General features: G+C 41.0%; 1 long non-coding RNA gene across 1 annotated transcript in view; it reads right to left on the bottom strand.

The window, feature by feature from the left end:
- Positions 1-26406, bottom strand: part of LOC121157861 — a 55811-nt gene that overhangs the window by 4402 nt on the left and 25003 nt on the right. Inside the window, exon 3 of the long non-coding RNA XR_005884105.1 lies at positions 2662-2786. This is a non-coding gene — a long non-coding RNA (uncharacterized LOC121157861). The remainder of the gene's footprint in view (positions 1-2661; positions 2787-26406) is intronic.

The raw sequence follows: 26406 nt of genomic DNA, 5'->3' as shown, positions 1-26406 counted from the left end.
ACAATTCTGGAACCAGATTGTGTTCAAATCCCAGATCCCCTGCTTCGTAGTTTGTGACCATGGTTGACTGATTGAAGCTTTTTCTGCCACCATTTCTTCGCCCATTGATGAGAATAATTGTGCCACTCAATCATAAAGTTGTTGTAAAGTATCAATGAAGTTGATTCATGTAAAACTCTTAAAGCAATGTCTGATACATAGTAAGGTGTCTATAAATATTAACTACATTCACAAGTACAGTCACCACGAAGATACAAATGAGAAAAATCAAAAGCAAAGAACAATTGCCAAAGTGTACAGAGAAAATCATCTTTGAATTACAAATTATATGCATGATCTGAGCTATGTAGTTTTGGAGTTTCCCATCTTAGTGAAAGTCTCCAGGAAATTTGAATGAGAAGTTCTAGGATATCATTCAAAATTTACCATAAACAAAAACCAACCTCCCAGAAGGCTGTGATTGCATAAAAAAAGTAATTAATTAATTTTAAAAAGCAGACATTGGTGAGACATTTTTACCCATACTAGCAATAGCCAAGACTTGTTCTCAATTTTGCTGAGAACCCAATGTGTTAAGAAGTAAATCTTTTGGGAACAGGACATGTCTGTGTCCAAAATATTTTTTAATCACAGACTACTCGTGGGAGACGGTGCAGAAGAATAAGGAGGCTCTCTTAATAAATAGAAAGCAGAACAACAAGAGTCCAATTCAACCGATTTCTCGAAGGCCTTTCCAACAGCTATTGCAACAGTCAAAAGGGGAAGGTAACAGCGCATTATTACCTTTCACTCAACACTTCTCTCTCTGCCAAGAATTTTTAAACATCATAGGATTCACATGCTTCACAGGTTGTGAACAATTTCTCTCTGAACCCTCGGCCCCATATCCAGCAGCACCCAAGTGCAATAGAACATGAGCACCACGGTAAATGTCCATTATGCCTTCTGTGCTACCATCCCAGTGCCACAGGTTCTGAAAGACAGCATTCTATGCAACACTTGCTCAAAGAGTCAGGAAGCAAAACACTGCAGGAAGTGATGCCACGGGAACACGCTGTAGCTCTGCCAAAACAGCTTTGAAGCTGGGAGTCATCAAATACAGCACGGTGAGAAACTGCTGATGGTCATGCTATCAACTTGGCTGTGTGTAGAAAGGGAAAGTTGCTCTCAAGCCCTGTGGCGCCAATCATTCTCTCAAGTTATGAATTCCTGGAAAACCAGGATCACCTCTCTCGTATCTGTGGGTGGTTAGGGTTAAACCCTAACCTAGTTCCTGACACATAAAGATGATAGTCCCTAATGTTATTGAAAGGTCATTTTATGACAGACCGTGTCCTAAAAGCTGTGCAAGGACCATCTCATTGAATCTTAAGAATCCCATTTTAATGTCCCACATCAGGGACCCAGGATGGGTGGGAGACTGGGTGGGGCTTCTCCCTTTACCTCCCCCTTTACTCCAGATATAGAAAAAAAAATGTGTGGAAATCATAGCCTTACCCACTTTCCTGTAGCCCTTGAACCTTTGTGCACTAATTAACTATGTAAAGATTTTCAAAAATATAATTTAAAAATGAAAAAAAAGAATCCCATTTTATACTTAAGGAAACTGAGGCTTGCAGTGGTCAAGTGTTTTAGCCCATGTCATCCCTTGGCATTTATGACTTTGCACAATCACCATTCAACATGCATTTGGATGAATGATGAAGTAACTGAATGTATTTCAAAGCCAGAACTTGGTCTCTTAACATACAGACTTAACAGGTAGTTATGTGTTACTAGAGGAAGTGCACTATAAGTGAAGATCTTTGAAAATTACCAGCACAGTTCAACATAATGGAGAAACATCCACTGCATATTGCAGAGAAAAAAAAAAAAGTGGTCATCACACACCATCCTCCTCCTCCTCATTTTCTGTCTGTTGTTTCTGAATTTGTCATGAATGTGTTTACACTAGCTTTGGGCTGTTGTGAAGCACCATTGCCATTACTGTTGTTTTGTTTAAAGCTAGCAGGTGATTGGTCTTCCATACATGTAGCAACTGCCTTGCAGTAACAGTTATTAATAGTAAAGGAACTCATTCATTCCTCCTACAAATATCCATAGGAAATCCATTGCACATCAGGCCTGAAGGATATGCTAATGAATTGGATGCTGTCCTACTTTTAGAATTTTACAATCCGGCAGGGAAGCCTAGTAGTAAGCATATAATTGCCCAAGAGCTAATAAATTATAAATGAGATATATGTTTTCAAAGAGAGACACATTATGTGTTAAGAGTTGTATCCATCCAGCCTGGGTGAGCCAGGGAAGGCTTCATTAACACTGTGTTTAAGCTGAGACTTTGAATGGAAAATGAATGGAAGTTTGGTAAGTGGGCTGTGGAATGAGAAGTGAAAATGTTCCTTGCCAAAAATATACAAAGACCCCGAGGTAGGAAGATGCTGGATATAATGGGGTATTAGTTTTGAATATCAAATAATTAATGTGTAATAATATATAAAATTAGCAAATAAATAAGCAAATATAAAACTATAAGAATGCTAAATAATTGTCACTGGTAGGCAGAGTGGTATGTTCTAGAAATGTCCATATTAAGCTGAGCACTAGAAAATAGGATACTGCAAAACAGTCCCCAGAAGCTTTTAAATCCTCACCACTCACATGTTGGGCCATGATGTAGGAAATTCCGTGGCAGTATTTGCTCTAGGAACAAGTTCCAAAGTATTTGTGAGTCCATCATGAAGATTTTGCAATCTCTCTCGAGTTCTGCCTCCCCATCTGCTGCCCTACAAAATCCAGCAAGAGAGGGCATAAAGAGAAAGTGTTACACTCGCCGGCATTTAAAAAGAATCTCTTCAAAACACTCATCTGAGGATTCTTCAGCTATTCCAGCAAAGCGAAACAGGGTGGCTGTTGGACCCACCACATTTCCATTTCTTCCCCCACACACTTCCTTCCTTGAATGCCTCCACCCACCTTTAACTTAGACTTCCCATCTGCCAATGTAAACAGAGATGCCTTAATAAGAGAAAAAGTAAGAGGAGGAAAACGGAGAGAAGGGGGAAGGCAGGGGGAAGCATAGCCCTCCTGGATTCTTTTTACTTTGGGATTCATGCAGCAAAATGATCTGCATGCCAACCTGACTCCATGGCTTTTTCACGGACACAACAACCCATCCGCCAGCTTAAGTGGCATGAAAAGCATTTGATTGCTTTCAAGGTGTGTGGTCTAGAAAACCAATCCAGTTAGAGAACAAAGCCCACACCTCTTCTTGGTGAGTTCACTTGTTTCTTACTTACTGTTTTCTCCAGGTAATGCCTGTAACCTAAGTAGGGTCAGTGAAGTAAATAAGCCTTGATAAGGTACAGGAAACTAGGAGGGTGGGAAAGAATGGAGGGCAGCGCTTAGGAAGCAAGCCTGCTTTGTCCCAGGACTCTAAGACAAGTCCAACCAAAGGCTTCTCATGCTGACGGGTACACTGAAAGTAAGGCTAACACAGCATAGAGTCAGGAATTACGATGTATTTAAAGCAACGGTCATAAAACTGAATCACAGATCACTAGGTGCTTTCCTAATTTTGTGTCCCTAGAGATTGTACTAAGACAGACCCAGTGGGTTTGCAGTGCAGCAACTGGATCTCCAGTACCCACAGGCTTCTTCAGTAGTCTCAACTCTCTCTTAAAGGTTCAGTCTTACCCGGAGTCACTCACAATTGGTAAGTGGTTTTAGAAGTTCATTCTGAAATAAACAACTGTAAGTTGTTTACACTACCCTTAGCTCATTATTGGCTGTTAAAACTTTCCTATTGTCTCAAATAAACATGTTTTTAAACATTTAATAGCTTTTGGGCCTGGCGGGTTAACCTAGTGGCTAAAGTCCTTGCCTTGCACACTCCAGATCCCTTATGGGTGCTGGTTTGTGTCCTGCCTCCTCCACTTCCCATCCAGCTCCTTGCTTATGGCCTGGGAAAGCAGTGGAGAATGGCCCAAGGCCTTGAGGCCCTGTACCCACATAGGAGAACCTGAAAGAGGCTCCTGGATTCTGACTTTGGATCGGCTGAGCTCTGGCAGTTGCATTCACTTGGGGAGTGAACCAGTAGTCAGAAGAACCTTCTCTTTGTAATTCTGACTTTCAAAGTTTTTTTTTTAAAGATTTAGTTATTTTTATTTGAAAAGCAGAGAGAACAGCAGAGAGACAAAGAAAGGGATCTACCTTCCACTGTTTCATTCCCCAAATGCCATAACAGCTGGGATCATATCTGGCTAAATCCAAGAGCCCAGTTATACTCCATCTGAGTCTCCCACACGACTGGCAGAAACCCAAGCAATCTTCTGCCTCCCCAGGTCCTCATTCTCAGAAGGCTGGAATAGAAACAAAGTAGCTGGCACTTGAACCTGGAACTCTGATGTGAGATGTGGGTGTCCCAAGTGGTGGCCTAGCGTCAACAAAATAAATGAAGATAATCTGCAAGGACAAGCACGCACCTGCTACAGTTTTAGTTCTCTCTTTTTCAGATTTTCTCTCATTTAAAAAAAGAATCTCCTGGGAAATGTCATTTTCATTTTGTTCTCCCCTTGTTAGGGTCATAGATATGTTCATCTTTATGCCAGGCTCTTGGCTCCAGAGAGATAAGAATTCAAAGTAGAGGCACCAGTGAAGAATGAATTTATTTAAATGAGAGAATGAGCATTGGTTCCCTTGTGGATGAAACCATCCCACACAGAGAGATTCTCATCATGAGTGGGTCAGAGTTGCCTGTGAAGAGAGTGTAGAAGGCCACAGAAGGGCCTGTAGCACCATCCAGAAGCCCACAAAGAAGGGTCCTTTCATATTGTTGGTCTGTTTAACTCAATAACAGGTAGTGTCAAAATTAAACATACAAATGGGAGAGAGGGTCATTTAGTGAACATCAGGTTAATGAGGAGTCTCATATCACATCCTCCTGGAGTTTAGCCTCCACATGACTATTGTGACACCTTTTCTCTTTCCTTATATTAGATCAGACACAGACTCATCGTGGGAAAGTGAACATGCCAGATTGACCAGTAAGGGAGTGCAGTTCCAATGCAGGGCAGACCAAAATTTCAGCTCATTTACTCCTACCTCATCTTCCTGCCTACCTACCCCATATCATCATTCATTTCCACAAAAGTGAATTGCACAGTGGCCTACTGCAGGCAACACTGGTTTGTTTATTAGTCACAGTGTGAATGGTACAACGTGTAAGAACTATTCTAAACACAACATCAAGGTCAACATCCAGATCAGTGTTACAGAACTCTGGCCTGTTGTCCATCCATGCCTACATTTACATAATGCTTCTCCAAACCACTTTCTTCCCAAAATAACTCTTTTTGTCACAAAGCCCTGTGCAAGGGAGAAAAACAAACAGCAGCAAAAGCAGGGCCAAGGAAGAAACAGGTTGATTAGAAACACATTCAAATCATCCTTCTAAACCACTATTGCCTGGGAAAAGCCTCCAAGTCCATGTGGTTTGAACATCTTCTGAAACTGAAGCATGTCCCACTGAATGTGAGCTCAGCCACCCTCACTGTGAACATGAAACAGGGATTCACAGGACTCCCAGCACATGTTATTGTGGTTCAAGTTCCAGTCAAAGCCTGGAGCTCCTGACAGCAGCTCGGTGTTCAGCTGCTTTCCCCAAGTTTCGTTCCTCAAGACGGGACATCTCAGGGAGGCAGCACATGCTCACTCCTACCATGTAATGGACCCCAGTGATACAGGGCAATTTGAACTGACCAGGAATTCAAACAACTTAGGATAAGGAGAAGTGCTTGGAAACAAATGGCTGGCTTAGCTTTTGAACGCTGCGTCTCGACCATGCTCCCAGGAGTATCACACTTCTAGAACACTTAATACATTGGATGAGGGTGTCTCACTTCTCGCTCTTTACTGGATGGGGAGCAACAGTAATGCAACGTTCCCAAATAACACTAGAGAACATAAAGATGCATTTTAATAGCAATGCTTGATAGGATCTCCCAAGAAGAACTTTCTTGGGCACCACAAAATTAAAGGATTTTGTAACCCTGTCTTCTTTTGGTCTTTCCCAGAGGAGGAAATTGTAAAGGTCAGCCCTTGAAAAATAATATAGTAAGATCTAACTTTATTCCCTTAATCTCTTAATAATGCTGCAGCTGGCCATGATCTATTTAGCATAACACAAAAAAAATAACGTATTTGTACCAAGCAGACTTGAAACGCTTTAAAATAGTGAAAGCTATTTACTTGATTGATTAAGTTAAAGTGTTTACATAAAAGTGTCATATTTTGACATCAGTCATACAACACCACATCTGGTGCTTCTAATTAAATTGTGTGAAAAAGACGACATTTTTTATTCAGTCACAACAATATGGCTAAGGGGAAGTATGAACGTATCCGTCATGCCCGGAGCCGGGATCTGCAGTTACGGCATGCGGCTGCTCAAATCGCTACATTTGGATCTTGCAAAGCTTTCATAGCCTCCAACACATGTTTTGCCTGAACAAAGACTAAGAAACTGAGCCCCACCTCTGTGAGTCAACGGTTATTATTTTTCCTATTTTGATTTAAACCTCTCCCAGCGCCCTCAGTGAACTAAAATGTAATGAGAATTAGAATATAAAGTTGTCTTAAAGAATTGGTGCCCAGAGCCCAGGTAAGAGGCTATGTTTTGTTAAGTTTTGTTCCTGCAGATTAGGAAATAAACTCAAGAAACTTTAATGGGGGAATAGGGGAGCAAAACCCTATTATTCATTCCGAGCGGGAGCTCATTTGTGTCTTTGTTGAAGTGTGGAACTCATACGTCCCTTACAAATGGCCTGCTCCTTACGGAAGCACTTGATTTAAACCACTGATATTTTTTTTTCCTCCAAAAATTAAGATGAAATATTTCACATTCAGTAAAGAAAAGACAAAATGGCTGGGCTTGTTAAGGTATGCTTCCTTCACTTTTAATATAGACAAATAATACTTCAAAACCCTCCTTTTATTTTTTTTAAACTTAAATTATGTCCACCCCATGTGCGGATTCAATTTTCTGGCTAAGTACACAACCACGTCTAGCCTCCCTGGGAACCATCCATTTGCTTAAGAAGGCAGAGGAGACACTGCTGTATTTTCTTAAAGAGATTCCTGGCATTTTTTTCCTCCTTCGTTTTGCCTTAAAGACTACCTTGAGAAAAGTTGCCCAGCAGTAAAAGGAAAATGAGTTCAAGCTTCCAAATCAGGAAATTTGGGTAGTAAAATGTAAGTTGTAAAGTCAATGTTGATCAAAAAATAAATCGAGTTCTTCTAAATGGGTTAAGTGTCAGCTATGAGAAGGAAAGACCATCCAACTTCCTATTGAACTATTCATCCTTCTTCAAGCAAATACTGTCTTGAAAGAGTTTTGAGCTACAGAGGATCTGTCAGCCCAAGAAGGGGAAGTGTTTGAACACGCAGATTGGGTATGCATTTATTTACCATGTACAGTGTTCAACTGAGACAAAAACAAATCTTGAGGAATGAAGCATGAACAAATAGAGTGCCTGCGTTCCCATAATTGCAAGGAGACTTAGGTAATGCTCTATGCAGTGTTTGATTTAAAATGTTAAAATATTAGCAGAAGTTTTCTATAGCGGAGTGTTCCTATCACAGTGAAATGACTCATAAGAATGCTAAATTCAAACCAGATGGGCACCAACATTAACTGGGGAAAAAAAATCGGATATTTAGGGGTCAACATGGGTCTTCATAGAAATGAAGACCTTGTCTGAGTTAGTGAAAAATGAATGCCCAGTGATAAAAATGAAAACAGGAGAAAATATTAGTGACTTTATTATAATTATAGAAGCCACTGTCAATTAGAAGAGCTAACTTTGACAGAACTTTCTGTGATCATTGTTATCTGGAAAAGATGGTTAAAATGACCTTGAGGACACAGGTAACGGGGCCATCACTGTCCCCTCTCCAGCCAAAGCCAAGGTCTTGGTTAGCTCCACCATGTGCCATGCTGAGCCTCCCAGTCCTCCTTGCGTCCCACGGAAGAGTAGCCCCCATTGAGGAGTTGTGCTCTAGAGAACTTCCAACCATCACTCCTCAGCTCCGTGCCAACTTTTGCTCTCCTTTCAATAGACCACAGAGGAAAATTCTCATTGCTGGGTTAGACAACCCATCAAATCTCTGTTCTCCTGGTTTTTTTTTTTTTAAGTTTCCTTGCATTTCTTCTTTTTCTTTTTTTCTTTTTGTTTGTTCCTCCAGAACTCTGTGCCATTTGCAGACTGTCTGCAACATGTGCTGTGTTTGTGTACATACCCTACAAGAAGAAAAATATGTGGTCTCAGAATTAATATTGTTTTTGACTTATAGGGAAATTCCAGTTGTGTTTAACTTGGACTGTGGGATCCGGGAACTTTACAGAGAGGAGGAATGAATGTGTTTGGAGGGGAAAAAAATGTGGATGGGGAATTCCCTACTGTTTTGTTGCTGGAATCTTAGACAACACAGGGAAAAATGACAAGCACATAATTTAGCCTGGCAGCCGTACCACTTTGTGCTGTGAGCCTGTCAGTTCTTACTAGCTAAGTAAGGGCTGGCCCGCTTTGGTGCGAGGATGAGAGACCTCCCAGGAACAAGTAGGTACTTCAGGAAATGGGGTTTCTGATTCAGTAGGTGGCCTCTCCACCCTGGGTCCGTGTGAATCGATGCCCCCGCATAGTGTTAGGGGCGCTGTGCTGCACGGAGCTGTTTACCTTTCAGATGAAACTTAAAACCACAGACCTAACCATTTGTGGTCACCAGAGATCTAATGGCAGACTTTCTAAGAGCAGTTGTGTTAACTCCAGAATCCTGGCCCGAGTCCAACTCAAGTAATTACACTCTGCCTCCCTGAAACTCCCCTGCAGTTTCCGTTGAATCCGATAGTCTCGCCCTGAGTCTCACAACGAAGCCTGGCGATGTGGTGCACATTCCACATCGGAGCAGCCTGAGATGCCACGCTGGAAGAAGGGATGCCGGCTCCCCACCATAGACTGGTAGCGCTTCGCTCATCAGCGTTCAGAAAGACTTGCAGAAATCTCAAAGTGCAAGTGCCCTTTATATGCAAAGTGGGAGGTGTGCTCTCGTGTACATCTGTCTCTGCAGGAACCGACTGTCAGGGTGACCAGTGATGGCTTTCATGAAAGTACAAGTTCAGGGTAAGGGACAAAGGTTCCCACCACACACGCTCTCCATTGTGAAAGTAATCTGTCCGGGGTAGCATATTCAGTGCTGGAGATGCATTTAAAGGATGCACCTCGTTCAAGTAGGGCATTCCTAGGAGGCCACCAAAATCAGGTAGGATGGGGAAATGATGTGGTAGGAGAGCTAATTGAAGACAGCGATGGGGTAGCCAAGAAGGAAGAAAGGAAGTAAGAGTAAAGATCAAAAATTGGAGGGGAGTGGGGACTGCTGCAGTGGCTAGCACAAGTGGTGCTTCAGCCCAATCCTCTGCCTGCAAGCGCTGGCAGCCGCTATGGGGGCCGGTTTGTGTCCTGGCTGCTCCACTTCCAAGCCAGCTTCCTTCATATTCTGGGAAAGCAGCAGAGGATGGCCCAAGTCCTCAGGACACTGCACAACACGAGAGGCTTGGAAGAACCTCCTGGCTCCCAGCTTCTGATCAGCTCGGCTCAACTCTGGACATTCCAGCCATTTGGGGAGTGAATCAACAGATGGAAGACCTCTCTGTTGCATTTCGCAACACATTTTTTTCCCATACACAAACTCTAAGAAACCTATTTTCCAATACAAATCAGCTCACACATGCAAAGAATTCATCTATGTTATTTTACTTGCAGTATGCTTCCAAAATACCATGTAGGTGGCAACTATTTTGTTGGTTGGTTTACTTCTATGTATCCTGACTTTCCCATAAAACATTTAAAGTATTCAGCCAAGTGTTAATGAGGGAGAAGTGGGGTTTGCCAGTAACGGGTTTAAAATATCAGCAATGCAAAATGAATTGTTTCTAGAGATCAGTTTCTATATCTAACAGTATTGTAATGTACATTTTGACAAAAACTAAGAGGGGTAGATCCTTGCTAAATATTCTTAACAATGAAATAAGCTTTTTTAAAAAGGGCTGGCTTTGTGCATAAATGATTAGGCTGTCACTTGTGATGTTGGCATTCCATATACAAGTGCCATTTGAAGTCCCAGTTGCTCCACATCCTATTCAGTTTGCTGTTAATGTGCCTGGGAAGACAGTGGAAGATGTCACAAGTGCTTGAGCTTGTGCATGTGGGAAATCTGAATGATGATCAGGACTCTCACTGTACAAGCCCTAGTCATTGTGGCTGCTTGTGGGGTGAACCAGCAGATGGAAGACTGTTCTCTCTCTCTCTCTCTCTCTCTCTCTCTCTCTCTCTTTCTCTCCCCCCCACCCCCCCAGTGCACTAACTTCCAAGACCAATAAAAAAGAAAAGAGCAAATGGCACAAAAAGCAAATACATATTTGTGAATCTCACCTCAATCAACAATATCAATAACAATAAACACAATCATCTAAAGATTTCAATTAGAAGGAAGACTGCCATACTTGCAAGAATAACAAAATCCAACTTTTCCTCTAATATTTACCAGAACATCAACCATGCCTTACACTACTCCATATCTGCTGTTACACTAAAAAAAATAAGTGTATCTAACTTGGTTCTTTGCAATAGCTGTATATTCAGAACTTGTGATATGTACTGGGTAAGACAAACCTGCTATCAAGGATGACCACTGACAGTAAAATGGAGATTATGAAACAGTTTCTACGTGGAAAAAACAAACTGATACATTCAAGAAACATTGGTAACAAGCCAAAGTGGGGGAGGAGAGGCACAGATTTTACAAAGAATGAACCTTAAGAGCAAAATGCCTAGAAATGGGACAACAGAATAATTCCTTGGATCTGTATAAAGAGATTTCTTGAACCAGAGAATAGGGTTAGGAAAAGAATTGGAAACCAAAGGAAAAAGCAATGAAAATACATTTCTGGAGACCCTCAAAAATTAACACTTAACTCAGAAAAATAACACATGGCTATTAAAAGTTGCATCTGTTTTGGAAGAGGCAGCGTAAGTGACACTACACGTTAGGACTTGGATGCAGCAAGGCTAGGTTTTCTTGGAGTAAAGAGCTCTAAGTAGGAGGTCAAATCAAAGTCATTACAGGTGCAAGCAGGGAGTAGTACAACAGAACTGGGGGGTGGAGACCTGTTCCCCACATTCTGAGTAACTCCGTACTAGGAGTCAGAAAGAGCAGAACAGAGAGACTGAAATTTGAAGCACCAACCTATGTCCACAGAACACAACCAGAACCAACGGGTAGAAGTTACAAAGAGGCAAAGGAGAAACCCCATGTTGGGTCACCAGCCTGGCTTTCTGTGGTTACCTGGTGACTCCATGTTCTCCTGCTATTCCCACTCACTGCAGAGACCACCTGTGGGGGTCAACCAGGGGGCAACGGGTGAAGGATGATGAGCCTCAGCCCCACAAGTCATGGGGATTGAAGCTCTTTGTCCTTCTATCACCGGAGCATAAGCTAAGATTAATAGCTGAAGCTTCCCAACCACATAGGAAAAAGGGGTATGTACTGGGGCACCTGGATTTACATTTTAGTTACAGGGCCTGGCTCCAAAGTTTCCTATTTCCTCAGAGGAAGATCCTGGCTACAAGGCATTCCCCAAGGAGTTTTCCAAAGGGAATTAGAGGAGGAAGGGACATGATTGGCAGGCCCCTCGAGACCGTGGCAGCCTAAGAACAAAGTGGAAGAAACCCCTGCAAGGTGAGGGCTGCAGGCCCCCATCCATGCTCCCCTGGCCTCAGCAGCTTCCTCTGCCGCCAGTGCTGTCTACACAAGCACGTTTGTGAGAGTTCTGCTCCTGAGAGCACTTCAGGGAGATGACTGCATATTTTGCTTTAAATATAAGCCTTGGCATTTTACCAGTCTCTCGGTTCCCGTATTTCACTTCCAACACTAAAGTTTAAATCAATTGAGTGAAAACAACAACTTTGTCTATCTTTTTGGCATAAAATGTGACTTATTCCAATGATCCGGCAAATCACTTTCCTGAAGTCCTGGTAGTATGTGTTTGTGACTGCCCTGTTTGGAGGAGATTCCAGACAGACAGGAGGTACAGTTTGATCCTTTTCAAGGTGACAGAATGTTCCCAAGGGAGTTCAGGACCAAGATGTGCCTTATACCAGCATTCCTTTATGAGCCCTTGCACTCTTGCTCTCTCTCTCTCTCTTTAATTTGAAAGACAGTTACAGAGAGGAGGAGACACAGAAAGAAAAGCTGTGTGTTTACTCCCCAAATGGCTGTAACAGCCAGGTCTGAATCAGGTAGAAGCCACAGGAGCACAGCTTCTCCCAGATCTCCTATGCAGGAGCAGGGGTCCAAGCATTTGGGCCATCTTCTGCTGCTTTCCCAGGCACATTAGCAGGAAGCAGGATGCAAGTGGACGGCCAGGATTTGCACCAGCACCCATAAGGTATTCTGGTGATGCAGGAAGAAGCTTAACGTGCTATGCCACAATGCCAGACCCAGGAGCCTCCTTTTAACAGCTGTAGGAGCTACCAAAAAAAAAAAAAAAAAAAAGACTCCTCTCTTTTGAAAATGCTATTCGAGAAGCAGGGAAGACAGACAGACAAAGAGCTGCCACCCTCTGATTCACTTCCCAGATATCCCCAATCACTGGGACAGAGCCAGGATCAAAGCCAGAAGCTGGGAAATCAACCTGGGATTACCACAGATGGCAGGGACCCCGCTACTTGAGGCAATCCCACATCCCTGAGGCCACATTAGCGGGAAACTGAAATCAGCAGTGGAGGCCCAGACTCTCCAGTGCGGGATGCTGATGTCCCAGCTGGCATTCTAACAGCTAGGGCGATGGTCCACTTCTAGTGGGTTCTTTAGTGCCAGCATGTTTATCACTAAGAAGCCTTGAAACTGAACGAGAATTTTTTTTATAAAGCTCAATATCAGATAACTTGGTAGGGACAAAGTACTTACAAGATAATTTCTTTATTCTGTTTTTTAAAAGATTTATTTATTTATTTATTTATTTGAAAGGCAGATTTACAGACAGAAAAAGAGACAAAAGAAAGGATCTTCCATCCATTGATTTACTCTCCAAATGGCTGCAATGGCCAGAACTTAGCCAATCTGAAGCCAGGAGCCAGGAGTTTCTCCTGGGTTTCCCACAGGATACAAGGGCCCAAGCACTTGAGTCATTCTTCACTGCCCTCCAATGCCACAAGCAAGGAGCTTATTTGGAAGTGGAGAAACCAGAAAACAAACTGGCGCCCATATGAGATGCCATTGGTGAAAGGCGGAGGATTAGCCGTGAGCCATCATGGCAGCCCCAATTTCTTTATTCTTATGCGCTGATTCATCTATGTTTTGTAGCATTAGTAAGTTCAAAGCTTAATGCGAAGGGTATCAATATATAAAAAACTCACTCCCAGGACCTAGTGGCTAAAGTCCTCCTCATCTTGCATGCTCCAGAATCCCATATAGGCACTGCTTCTAACCCTGGCAGCACTGCTTCCCTTTTAGCTCCCTGCTTGTGGCCTGGGAAAGCAGCTGAGGATGGCCCAAAGTTCTTGGGACCCTGCAGCCATGTGAGAGACCCAAAGGAGGTTCCTAGCTCCTGGCTGCAGTTCAACTCAGCTCCAGCTTTTGCAGTCATTAGGGAGTGAATCAATGGATGGAAGATCTTTCTCTCTGTCTCTCCTTCTCTCTGTATTTGATTTTCTGATAAAAAATAAACTCAATCTTTAAAAAGAAATTTGCTCCCAGGTCCTTGAGCACCCACAAGTACTCCATGATACCAAAAGAAGAAAATGCTAGACTGTTTCTATTGCAAATTGTACTGTGTTTACTTCAGCCTCTTAGCAAGTGTGCAATTCACCCTTTGTTATATAAAGATGGAGAAACTTATTTACCTAAAATCAGAATTTGCAAAATACGAAAGAGATCTACTTGGCTGCCAAGACTCTTCTTTTTCCATTTTGACAGGCTCTTTTTCTGTGTCAATTATTCATAAATCCTGGACTGGCATGTTAAAATTACAATGATAACTTCCATTTTAGGAATGTCTCACATCACACACCATGGCTTCTCACCTCTGAATCCAGCTGTTAACTCCTCGCCTCTCTTCCATCTTGCTGTCACCAAACCCTACTCTAAGTAAAAGCATTCACAAATCAGAATCAGGTCCAAGGATGAGCAGAAACCGTTCGATCTCACCTTCCCCTAAACCTCAAAGCTTTACACTTAGTTAGCCGTGTCCAAAATATAGTCACTGACTTACTTACTTAAAAATGGAGATTCAGCAATATCCTTTTCAAAAACAGCTAGCATATCATCTGCTATTTTGCAAAAAAAAAAAAAAAATTAAAGTTCAACTCAGAATTTTTTAAGTTTTCCTATACCAGGTAACGGAAAGACATCTTTGTTTCTAACTGAGACAAAAGGGCAAATCATGAAATATAGACATCATTTCCTGGTATCTTTAAGGAGGTTAAAATAGTTTTTAATGAAAAGATGCATTGTAATGCACTATGTATTAATGCGACTATAATTTAAACAATTATCTGTTGAATATGTATTATGGATTTGAATATGCATTATGGATTAGGCACTACCAAACACACATCTTATCCTTCTAATTAAGATCTGAAATAAACAAGATCTAGACTCTCTCACCTTATCACAGGAAACATGACTCTAGCGTTAATGTATGTATTTCAATGCAATGATGCAAAACATTATTCAGCCTTTCCATAAAAAAGAGTCAAATATTGTAGAGACAATATGTGTTGATAGTAATTGCAAGAAGGAACAATACTTAGGAACTTGCTTAGGAAAATGCTTCAAGCATTTTTTGCCTCCCATATAAATGTTTGTGTGTATCCGGCCACAAATATAAACACTATCTTCCCACATTGTCCTGACACTACAGGGAGGAAAAGGAAGAAAACAAGAGTCCATTTGATGATCTTTTGATGTCCCAGCTAACACACAGTGACATAGCCAATGACAGTCAGTAACTCAACTGTAGCTACAGCAGCCACTTACAATGCAGAAGGCTGCACTTAGCAGAAACAGCCAGCGGCAGCTGTGAACCATTCGTGAGCTCTCCGTGCACATTCCTGTCTGAACTCCCCTAGGGGGGACAGCTTCTTTTCTCCCTTGCCAGAACCCTCAGGCCAACTCCAGTCTAGAATCAAGGAGAAAAGGGACGATATATGGCAGAAGAGACTGAAGTGAGGGTGTCAACGGCGATAGTTTTGACCACAAACGAGACATTACTCTGCAATCTACAGCAGTAGTTAGCATCAAAATTCTCTAATTAGTGGCCAATAGCATATATGAAACACAACAGAAAAATTTCATTTATAATCCGTTTCTCTGAGATAGCATCTTTGCGACTTGCATCCAGTTCTCTCTGGAATAGATGTTACATCTCATATCCAAAACTGAGAAACCCAAAGAAACTTCTGAGCCTTAAAAAATTAGCTGTTCTAGAGCCTTTAGGAAGATGGAAGAATCTACAGAGAAGTGTGCCTTTATTTTGTACGATGAAAACATCAGCTAATATTTAAGTTTGTTTAGAGCTCATTCGAGAAAAGGCGCACAAGTGATGTTTTATGTGATTCTCCAATGGTCCCAAAGTGGGATCCGTCTCGTTTCTCAGAAGAGGAAACTTAAGGGTGATCCTCAAGATTGCCCTGCAGCTCGTGAAACCCAGACTTGAATCCCAACTCACTCTAACCTCATGCTCTAAAGGAACGGATGCCGCCATGTCTGCTTCAGGAAAAGAATGAAGTGAATCAAAAACTATAAAAATTACGGTCTTTATAGAATGCAGCTTGGAATGTTCGGGATGAGAAAGAAACATGTTTTATGGCTGAATTAAGGAAACTATTTGATACTCTTGGGTTTACATTAAAATCTTGATTTTTTAAAAAGAAAATCCTAGGATATTTGACCTACTGTTTATGTACGTGATTATTCCTGCGGAAAGAAAAAGAAAATTTTGAATTTGTCCAAATATCTAGAGTTAATAGTATAGTGGATTTAAAAAAAAATAAAGAGTTCATTTTCTCATGAGGGAGCTGTTATTCCCCCCTAACAAGGTGATTTTACCCCTGCCCTGGGGGAGTCCTCTTCTACCTCTGCCGCTGCAAGATGAATGTTGCTGCTCTGCTTCTATGAAGTCAGGTCCAGAGGGGCTGGCAGCTCTTGTTTTATCTGTACAAAGCCTGTTAAGCTACAAGAAGTCATTCTAAGGATGCTTTTCAATGCATCACTTGGTTAGCCATCTCATTTACTTATGAGACAAGTTCAAAGAGAATCAAAACTATCAGCAACCTGACAAACTTTGGGAGAATTCCAGAAAGCTCTCTTGGATCAACAGCCAGCAGAGTGGCCCTGGATCATTGGTTTGCCATGGATCAGTTTCCTGTGGATCTGACTGAATTACCTCTCAGTCTTTTGGGTAACATCAAGTGTAGTTTACCACGGATCTGACTGAAAGGCTTGGCCTCTGAGGCGTCTCATTGCTCCTTTAATCTCAGCTTGACTTTCAGAATACTCTAGAATCTGGCCCAATTCACCTTTGCAATTTCAGATTATACTATGCCCTTTGTGTAAATCTCCTAAATGCGAAAGACAGAAATTTATTCAAGTTAGCTTAAGAAAAATAAAAGATGTTTTAACTGACACACACACAAAAATGGAGAGTATGCTATCATTTCACACGTTCAGGGACATTGGTATGCCACTAAGATTTGTTGAAAACTTTGAATTCCAATTTTCTTTCTGTTATCTCAAATTCTTAAGCAAACACAGCTCTCCTATTTGCAAGGCAGCTACAAGAGCTCCAAGCTTACAGCCCATCATCTCAACAACTTCAGTGGAAAAGGAGGTTTTATCCTCCTCAGAGCTGTTAAGTTGAGAGTTTTACAATTAGGAGAGTTTCATTGAGAGTTTTACAATTTTAGATCTTTCTGGGTATCATGTCTGCCTCAATCATTCACTATGACTAAAGCAATACAACATTGTACACACATACGCCTGGGTCAATTTCCCATCCCTGAAACTAGGAGCAGCCAGCTTCCCATAAATAATGTGATATAAGAGTAAAGACAGGGAAGCAGAGAGCAATTATCTAGAGAGGAGGGAATGAATGTTGAATGGGTAAGATGAAACAAGTGTCTCCTGCAAAGCAGGATCCTCTACTACCCAGAAGTCAAAATGGATGAGGGACATAAATACAAAAATACATGAATTACTAATCTTAGATAGTCCTCGAGTTCCTAACATTTCCCAAAGAAGTACATCCATGCAGCTACTATTGCCATGAGCTAATCTTACCTCACTGCCATTTTTATGAATTGCTGCTGTTTTGAGTCAGAAATATGAATACTGGGGTTTTTTGTGATCAAGTGAAAGAAAGACATTGTCTTGATTTAGGGGGAACATTCACATACCCATGCTTGACAAAGATGTCCTCATTTTTTGGATTTTTTTTTATTCTTCTTATTATTTTCCATGGTACAGTTTGTAGGTATAGGATCCCGCCCTCTACCTCCCCTCTCTCCCTGTCCATTCTCCACCCCCCACACTGTTTTCACCCATGTTACTGTTCTTCAGCAGCAGGCACAAGGCCAACATCGTGCCACTTAAGCAATTTCCTCTTGTGAGGAATGTATGTGTTCTCAAATACTTGTAACCATTTGTGCTATTATATAATCTACTGTAATAAACATCTGACTACTACAATGTTTTTTGTTTTAGAATTTCTTCCTTAGGTTACAACATTTCCTAGAGTAACACAGATATAAGACCGGGCTGGTGTCAAGGCATAACATGCTAAACCTCCACCTGTAGTACCAGCATCCCATATGTGCACTGTGGGTGACAGGCCTTCCGCCTTCTCGTCCCTGGAGCCTCTTCTCAACAGGGTCCCACAGGCCTCCGCTGTCCCAGTTTTCCTATGGGTTGTATTCTGACATGGCCTCAGAAGACAGCAGAGAAAGGTCCAAGTTATTGGGTCCCTGCACCCACCTGTAAGACCCAGAAGAAGCTCCTGTTCATGATTTTTCTAACCTAAAATATAAGGGAGATATCAATAAAAGTGATATTTTGCGGTTCAGTTTTTCTACCTAGAACCATTTCCTTTGGAGGTCATTCTAAAATTGAAAACAAACATGGTTCAAATAAGTCTCAGGTTATCTATCCCATTCACTTAAGAATATAGTTAAGGGGCCCAGTACACTGGCCTAGTGGCTAGAGTCCTTGCCTTGAATGTGTTGGGATCCCAAATGGGCACCAGTTCTGATTCCAGAGGCTGCACTTCCCTTCCAGATCCCTGCTTGTGGCCTGGGAAAGCAGTTGAGGATGGCCCAAAGCCTTGGCACCCTGCACCCATATGGGAGACCCAGAAGAGGCTCTGGGCACCTGGCTGTGGATCACCTCAGCTCCAGCTGTTGCAGCCACTTGGGGAGTGAATCATCGGATGGAAGAGCTTCCTCTCTATCTCTCTTCCTCTCTGTATATATGACTTTGCAATAAAGATAAATAAATCTCTTTTAAAAAGAACATATTTCAAAATACACTTAAAATCAGTGTAGCTAAAGGCATTAAAGATTTCACATAACTTTGTGTCATCCTTGTTTTTCTACCCATGAATGTAAGATTAGACAGTCTGTAAGATTGGAGAAACCAGAAACAAGCACTGGGAGTTAGGTATCTTGGCACGACCTCCTCTTAACTGTAACACAGCAATGTGCTTGAGTTCTCATTAATAGAGGGTTCCACTGAACCCCCATCTCTGCTGCTGCAATGAAAGGCAGCAAGTGATTAGGTGATGGAGAGGATGATGATGTGGTCAACCTTGAGAGAGGCGAACTCATTAACACTTGGTGACGGAATGATTGTCCTCCCCCACCCCAACCCCGACCCAGTGATAGAAATAGTCTATAACCACCTTAGAGTGATTATAACAGTCAATGTTTTGAGCTCAGCATGACAGAAGGAAAGACTCAGTAAATTTAGTAAGAGCCCATTGTAAGGATAGAAAAGTGAGAAAAGAGAAGGCCACCAAAAGTCTAATAATGTGAATGAATATGCATGAATACGTTAACCTCTTCTTTGTCATCTCAGAAAAAAAGAGCACTCTATTGAATTTCTAAGCTTATCAGTTGACCCTATAATAACAGTGTTCCTCAGTACTCTTACAACCAACCCTCACTCAGGATGAGGAATAAATTGTAGTGTGTTGTTTGTGTTCACCAAAGATTAAACTGAGAAGTCCTTGAGATGAACATCAAGCTGAGATCTTCATCGCTGCTGAGTCCTCGTGAGACTGGAGAACAGGTGGAGGAAGAAGTGCCATATATATATGGTCTATATACCATCAGAAATTAAAGCTAAATTAAGGAAATTCAGTTACATTCTAAATGTTAACACTATTAGAATATTTATTATTTTTCATGTCTTTGAGAGCATGTAATATATTACAAATGCTTAAGTGGATATCTATTCATGTCAGCAAGGTGGAGTTGATTTGGAAAAAATCTGAATGTCCAATAACTATCTATGTAGCACTTGGAAAAAACTATGGAAGCATGTTCACTGAATGTGAGTAACTGAAAGTATGATTTTACATTACCATATCAATATTCAATTATAGATATCTCAAATATTTGACAATTGACCATCATTACCTCAGAGCATCCAGAACACCTATTTATTTCTGATCCTGTTTCCATCCTACTTATGTTGGGTTTGGACATACGGTTTGCATGGGTAAATGGGATATGGGCTAAAACAACAGGGTAGAAGTTCTTAGCTCAAGCTTTACAATATACCACTTTTTTCACTCATTGCTCTGACAGCAGCCGACTCCTGTCATGGGAAAAAGATTAATTAGTTAATTAAGTGCTGTTCCTCCAAATTAAGGCCACAATGAAATATAATGAGCAGATTGAAACTCCATCTGCAGCTTAGCCAATTCATAGACCCTTTCAAAAAGCATGTATATGTTATATATGCATATACATAGATGTTTGTGTATATATATACACATATACATGTTTGTATATATATATATATTCTATACATGCTTATTTTGGGTATATTGTGCTTAGTTACTGCAGAGCAAAACTAATCCAGTATGTTGGAAGATGTTATTTGAAGGGATTTTTCTAAATTTTCTTTGGAAGACAACCAAAAATCACACTGGAAGCTACATGCAAAAGTTCAGACTTCAAGCTCCCTTCTATAGTAAAATTCTTATTCCTCATCTATTTTTGGTTTTGGTTTTATAGATATCATTTTCTCAACTGAGTAGGTATTCCTATACACTTTCAGCATCCCATTACTTACAAACTGTAACATAAGTAATCTTTCCAACATGGAGTAACTAAGTCATTTAGATGAATCTTTCCACTGAAACGAGCTAAAACAGCAGAACCATTTTCTTAAAAAGCTAGAAAAATCAATAATAATGAAGAATCACTGGGCAAAAATCCAGAAGAGGACAGTACCCTTGAGAGTTAAGCTCAGCATTCAAAACTGCTCTGCCTGAGGCCATTTGATGATCCTTTAGAAGCAGTTCTAACATTAAACTGTACTTTGAGTGGGCTTCAAAGGATTGAGAGGATGAAAGTAAAAACCTGGGACCTAGCAAAGTCAAAGACTGATAAAGTCTCCTTAACGTTAATATCAGGATAAAGATGAAGTGAAAGTAACCCAATCCTCACATGGATTTATTCTAGCATTATTTGGGTCTTTCAGAAAACTTCTAGCTGAGAATGTGGATTAAGATAGTTTCAGATTGGTTGTGTTCTCAGGCTCCCAACCTAAGCAAAATAACATGTACCAGGGAAAGATAGACTAAAAAACAGGAAGGTTTATTTTGTTTATCTGAGAGAGGGAGAGAGAAAGAAGAGAAAGAGTGAGAGAGATGGAAAGAGAGAGAAAAGAGAGGAAGATCTTTCAACTACTGGATCACTTCCAAGTAGACATATTGGCCAAGGCTGGGCCAGGCCAAAGCCAGGAGCCAGTAGCTTCATTCAGGTCTCCCACGTGGGTACAAGGGCCCAAACACTTGGGCCATCCTCCACAGCTTCCCCAAGTTATTAGTAGGAAGTTGGGTCGGAAATGGATCAGCTGGGATGCTAACACTATAGGTGGTAGCCTTACCCATGCTACAGTGCTTACTCTGAGGAAGACAGATTTTTTTTTTTTTAGGTCTCACAGTAGCTAAACTAATAAATTTTCCTAAATGCAATGTCCAACACACAGCCAAAAATACCAAGGCACACAAGAAAATAAGGCATTGTTAATGACAAGTAGAAGAAGTAACAGATAACAGACCCATGAATATTTGAGACATAAAAATGATCAGATGTAATCTCAGAACAAGTATACTTTTTATAAAGAAGCAAAAATTAGGCCTGGAAATAACACTGGAGAGCAGAAACATAAAAGCTGACAGAGTAGGTTTCAGAATGAAACAAAATTTCACTAATTCAAAAAGATATAAATCAAAATATGAAAAACATTATATCAGACAAATATAAGAAGTTAAATCAGATGCTGTTGTAGTACCTTTCTGCCAATGTTGGGAAGCTTCTGCATCAATAGTTCTTGCAGCCAAAAAAGAATTCATATGTATACATATATGTATATGTGATATTATATATATATCATATGCATGATGTTATGTGTGTGATATATAATATTATATATTGTGTATATGGTATATATATAACATATGAATATATTCCTATGTGTGAATATGTATATTCACATATATTTATATTATATATTATATATATTTAGAAAGAAGTAGCTTGTTTTAAAATTAGTGTGTAAAATAAAGATTTAGTATTAATTCTTGAGTTGGATTATTCAATCATTGAATAGCTGGGTTTTTCAACTTTTTAAAATATTTATTTAGTTAGTTAGTTAGTTAGTTAGGTACTTAGTTATTTTATGATACAGTCCCATAGGCTCTGGGACTTCTCCCCTCCACCCACTGCTTTCTCCTTTTTTATGACTGTAGTATAGTCCTTTAGAAAACAGTCGCAAGTCCATCGTTCTGCTGTTTGAGTGTCTCCTGACACTGTAGGTATAGAGAATGGCAGAGTCCAGTGTCCTATTTTCAAGATAGATTTAACAGTTTCATTGCAAGTCCACCTTTGATTTGGCTTGCATCTACATGCAGAATCATTTTGCAAGCAGTTCCCCATCACAATAGCCTCTGCAAATGTTGGTGAATACAAGACAATTTGTACCAGAATGCAGCAAAAAGTTTTAAAATAGTGACAATAAAGATACAAGGAAAAATCTAACAATGTGTCTCCCTTTTTGCTTCTCTTTGGAATAATAATCATTTACTTTTTCATGTTTTTACAAAGAGGGGAATTAATCTTGTTTTCAGAGGACTCTGTAGGTTAGCTCTGGCTCCCTTCATCTTTGACATAATTTCCCCTTTGTGACACAAAACCTCCACTGGCATCTAGAGCACAAGTAATTACAATTTTTTTAGAAAAAAAAAAGAGGTGTATTTAGGATATAATAGACATTCAATAAGTCTATATTAAATTAACAATGCTTCTATGTTCATTACTAACATGCTTTCATTTAATCTTCAAGACAGATATAATCTTGAAAGGTAATTCATCAACTTGCTGAAAAATCACACAATTCATATACATTGCAGTGTCAACTCAAAACCAAACAACCAAAGCCAGCATTATACTATCACCTTCTTTACCTAATAAGCTAAATCAACTCCCAGAATTGCTAATATCTGCTTCTCTTGTGAGTAGGAAAGAATGACTTAATGCTTTTGTGCTTTAGAAGTAATCAGGTATATTTTTCCCCCTGTACTTTCTTTCCCTCAAAAATCTTCAACATTCCCATGGACACCACAATAATACATCACTTATCAGTAACAAGTTGCTGTTAGCAATGGTCTGGTCCCTTTTTGTGCATTTCAAGCAATTGCTTACTCATCTTCATATTTATCACTTATAGTTTGTCATTTGAACTGTGTAGAAGACTGGGAATAAAATTGCTTTTCACGCAGACAAGTTTTCTTTTCCAACTGATAAAGGTTAATATTTCTTTGTCTTCACATATCCAAGTCAATTGAAGTCAAAGTAGCTTTGTTTTTAGCCTCCTTTTGACTGTTTTCATCCTTTGCAAAAGGAAGGTCAACAAACAGACTCACGAAAGCACAGCGTGCCACCGGGAAGGGGCATGCAAAGATTCCTAAAATTAAATGGATTTTCTTCCAGTGCTCATGTAAGTCAGCAGTCCAAGAGACACTAGAGATCTCCATCACCACCATCGTGGGGCCTTGCGCACAGGTGCCATTGACAAGGACTTATTTCCCTCCCTCTGCAACTCCAGCCTTCCTTTCCATCCACTCAGCTTTCTGGGGGATTTCCTGCAAACAACTTGTAGCATCCAAGCTTAAGATTCCTGTGGGCATTCAACACTGGCTCGCCTGCTCCAAAACAGTGCCAGAACAACTCTTCTCTTTAACCATCTAATTGCCCCCTAAAATTGACTTATTTTCTACAAGACTAACTCTGTATTAAAGACAGAGTATAAATAAACTGACTGAAAGTCAGGATTTGTGATTTCAAAGATACCAGTAATGGAAAGGCAGATTCACAGAGAGAAGGAGAGACAGACCGAAGTATCTTCCATCTGTTGGTTCACTCCCCCAAGTCACTGTAAATTGGCTGAGCCAGTCCAAAGCCAGGAGCCAATAGTTTCTTCCAAGTTTCTCCCATGCAGGTACTGCATCCCAAAGCTTAGGGCTATCCTCTACTGCTCTCCCAGGCCCCAAGTAGGGAACTGGATGGGAAGCAGAGCAGCTGGGACATGAACTGGCACCCAGATTGCATATGGGTACTTGTAGGTGAAGGGTTAGCCAACTGAGCCATCGTGTCAATCCTGGAATGTGGGCATTTCAACCAATGATTTCACTGATTGGCCCCCGCTTCAGCTTTTGTTTGTTCTCCAACACATCTTGCTTGACTTCTTACTGGAAATCAGAACAGCTGCAGAGGTCATAGGAAGTTTTGTTCGGACTTCCCTTCCACAGCAACACCATGTTCAGCTGAGAATTTGCATCTGTGTAAGATTCTATACCTGCCAGCTAGTTCTTAGAGTTGATTTCCACTCTAAAAGCTTTGGATTTGAGGGTGGAGTGAAATCAGAGATGGAATGGCATTCTGTACTATAATACATCCAACTACTTATTAATCCTGAGAAAGAGCCTCATGTGTTAGTGTGCAGTTTTCATACTCACGCATACATCGCTGAAATAAAATTTCATATTAAGCTATTCCTTAAAAGTTTACACCAAATGCATCACATGGTTTCTACTTCGTCCTATCTGAATGTATTTCTCTCATGGGATATTTACATCAACACAAATATTCTCCTGAGTTTTACTAAGTGATAGTTTGACACATAACCACTAAACCTCATATTAAGAAAAAGCTAGCTTAAATGAGAAATTGAAAAATCTGCCCGCAAATAATATTGTAAAAGTTTATAGCCTATCCTAACCATCAGGATATTTTCCATAACTTTAGGGTTTGATAGTAAAATATATACACACACATATGTATGTTTCTAAAAACAAGGCACTAAAGTAAAATAAATCTGCTTGTCCAAATACGGTTCAGTTGCAGTCAAAGTTTTGCTTAATATTTTGAGAAGAGCTTTGTGAAGATAAATATTCTCAGCCTTGGATCTTATAGCAGGTGCTCATGGTGCCATCTACTGGTCGTTGTGTAAATGGCCCCTGATTGGGAGAGCTGCATTTGCAATGTTTTGTTTTCTCTGCAAAGAATACTCCATGTTGCCGTTTATCCACAGCTCCGACGGTGGCCCAATTCTAAGATAACACCAGCTGTGTCGATTTCCTTTTCCACAACAGGACATTCAAATCGCATCTCATATTTGAGCAGCAGTCTTTCGAACAACGCAACGCCTGTGCTACATTCTGCACCCAGAGCGGCAGGCTGTCGTTTAACTACTGCCAGATGCCTCAGTGTGTCTGGCTTGCAGCGGCACGTTGTCCGAGTCTCATGGCCTACTGTGTCTTTACGGAAATACCATCCCCAAGGCAGAGAACATTCCCGGGAGTGAGAAAGAGGCGAAGTGTTGGGTGTCGATATCCAACCTCGCTTTCTCCTGAAAGACCTTCGTTCTTTTTCGCGGGGACCATGAGGTTTCCGCTGGCTACAGGAAATGGTCCCCCGTCCACCAGCGATTTTTTGGCAAGCTCTCTCCTGGGGGCCATTCCTCCGGATCAGGGCCAATACCTCTTCCGTCCTCATCTACCTGTCAGTGCGTGTTCTCTCTGTGGCATCTTGTTAACTTCACTCAGCTTCCGGGAACAGCGCTAACCGCTCCCCCACCCACCCACCGCCTTCTGCATGCGCTATGGGTCTCCTTGTGGATACCCCACACATCACTGAGCGGCCTGGTGCTCATCCTGCCTCGCCCTGCAGAGCTGCTCTGCAGTCAGCTCCCTGGGCGTGGCAGCTGCAACCATGGTGGGAGGGCTGCTGAGCCGCCCCAGCTGTTGTTGCAGCTGAGGACTGAGCAACCACAGTCCTTCCACACATGGAGGTTATCCATGAATTAGGAAGTGTCTTGTAGATCCCTGTGCGGAGACCACCTGATCGTACCCCTGAAATCTTCCCAAGAATTCAATTCCAAACTCAGAATGCAAAGCCTCAGCAGGAGAGTAGGGTCCCTCTTGAACCAGGTGTCAGCTGAGCGCCTCCAATATGCTGCTGTTACCTCGATTCTCTGAAACAAAAAGAAAAAAAAATAGTAGAAATAAAATTCAATGTCTCTATCCTTTTATATCAAACACAGATCTATTTGCATTTCCTTAAAAATACTCCTCGGAGTTATGAAAACAGACAGCGGGCATATTGGCCATTACAGCAATCAGAGTCCTTACAACAACGAAGAATGAAAACATGGAAAGGAGCTAGATGTAGCCAAGGACACAGAGCATGGAGTCCCAGACCCCAGAGGCATTGTAAACAAGTTCTACAAGAAAGGTTTAATGCAAACATTGTTTTCTTTTAAAAGCCAGTCTCACTTCAGTTGGTCCAGAAGAGGGGCCTAGAACAAATGGTTGTGTCCTGAAAGATTCTGTGACTTTAAACGCACTCTGCTACAGTCGAACCAATGTCTCATGTCCTCATGAGTGAGTGAAAGACGTGTTCAATGAAACAGTGATTTTTCTACCTATCTGGGGGGAAAAAAAGAAAAGCTTTTTCAAAAGGATAAATCTTTAATAATTTAACCAAAAAGAAAGGGATACAAACC

The sequence above is a fragment of the Ochotona curzoniae genome, unplaced genomic scaffold (assembly GCF_017591425.1).
Source record: "Ochotona curzoniae isolate NIBS_2020 unplaced genomic scaffold, NIBS_Ocur_1.0 contig_1014, whole genome shotgun sequence".
NCBI classification, from domain to species: Eukaryota; Metazoa; Chordata; class Mammalia; order Lagomorpha; family Ochotonidae; genus Ochotona; species Ochotona curzoniae.
This window is presented reverse-complemented; position numbering and strand designations above follow the sequence as displayed.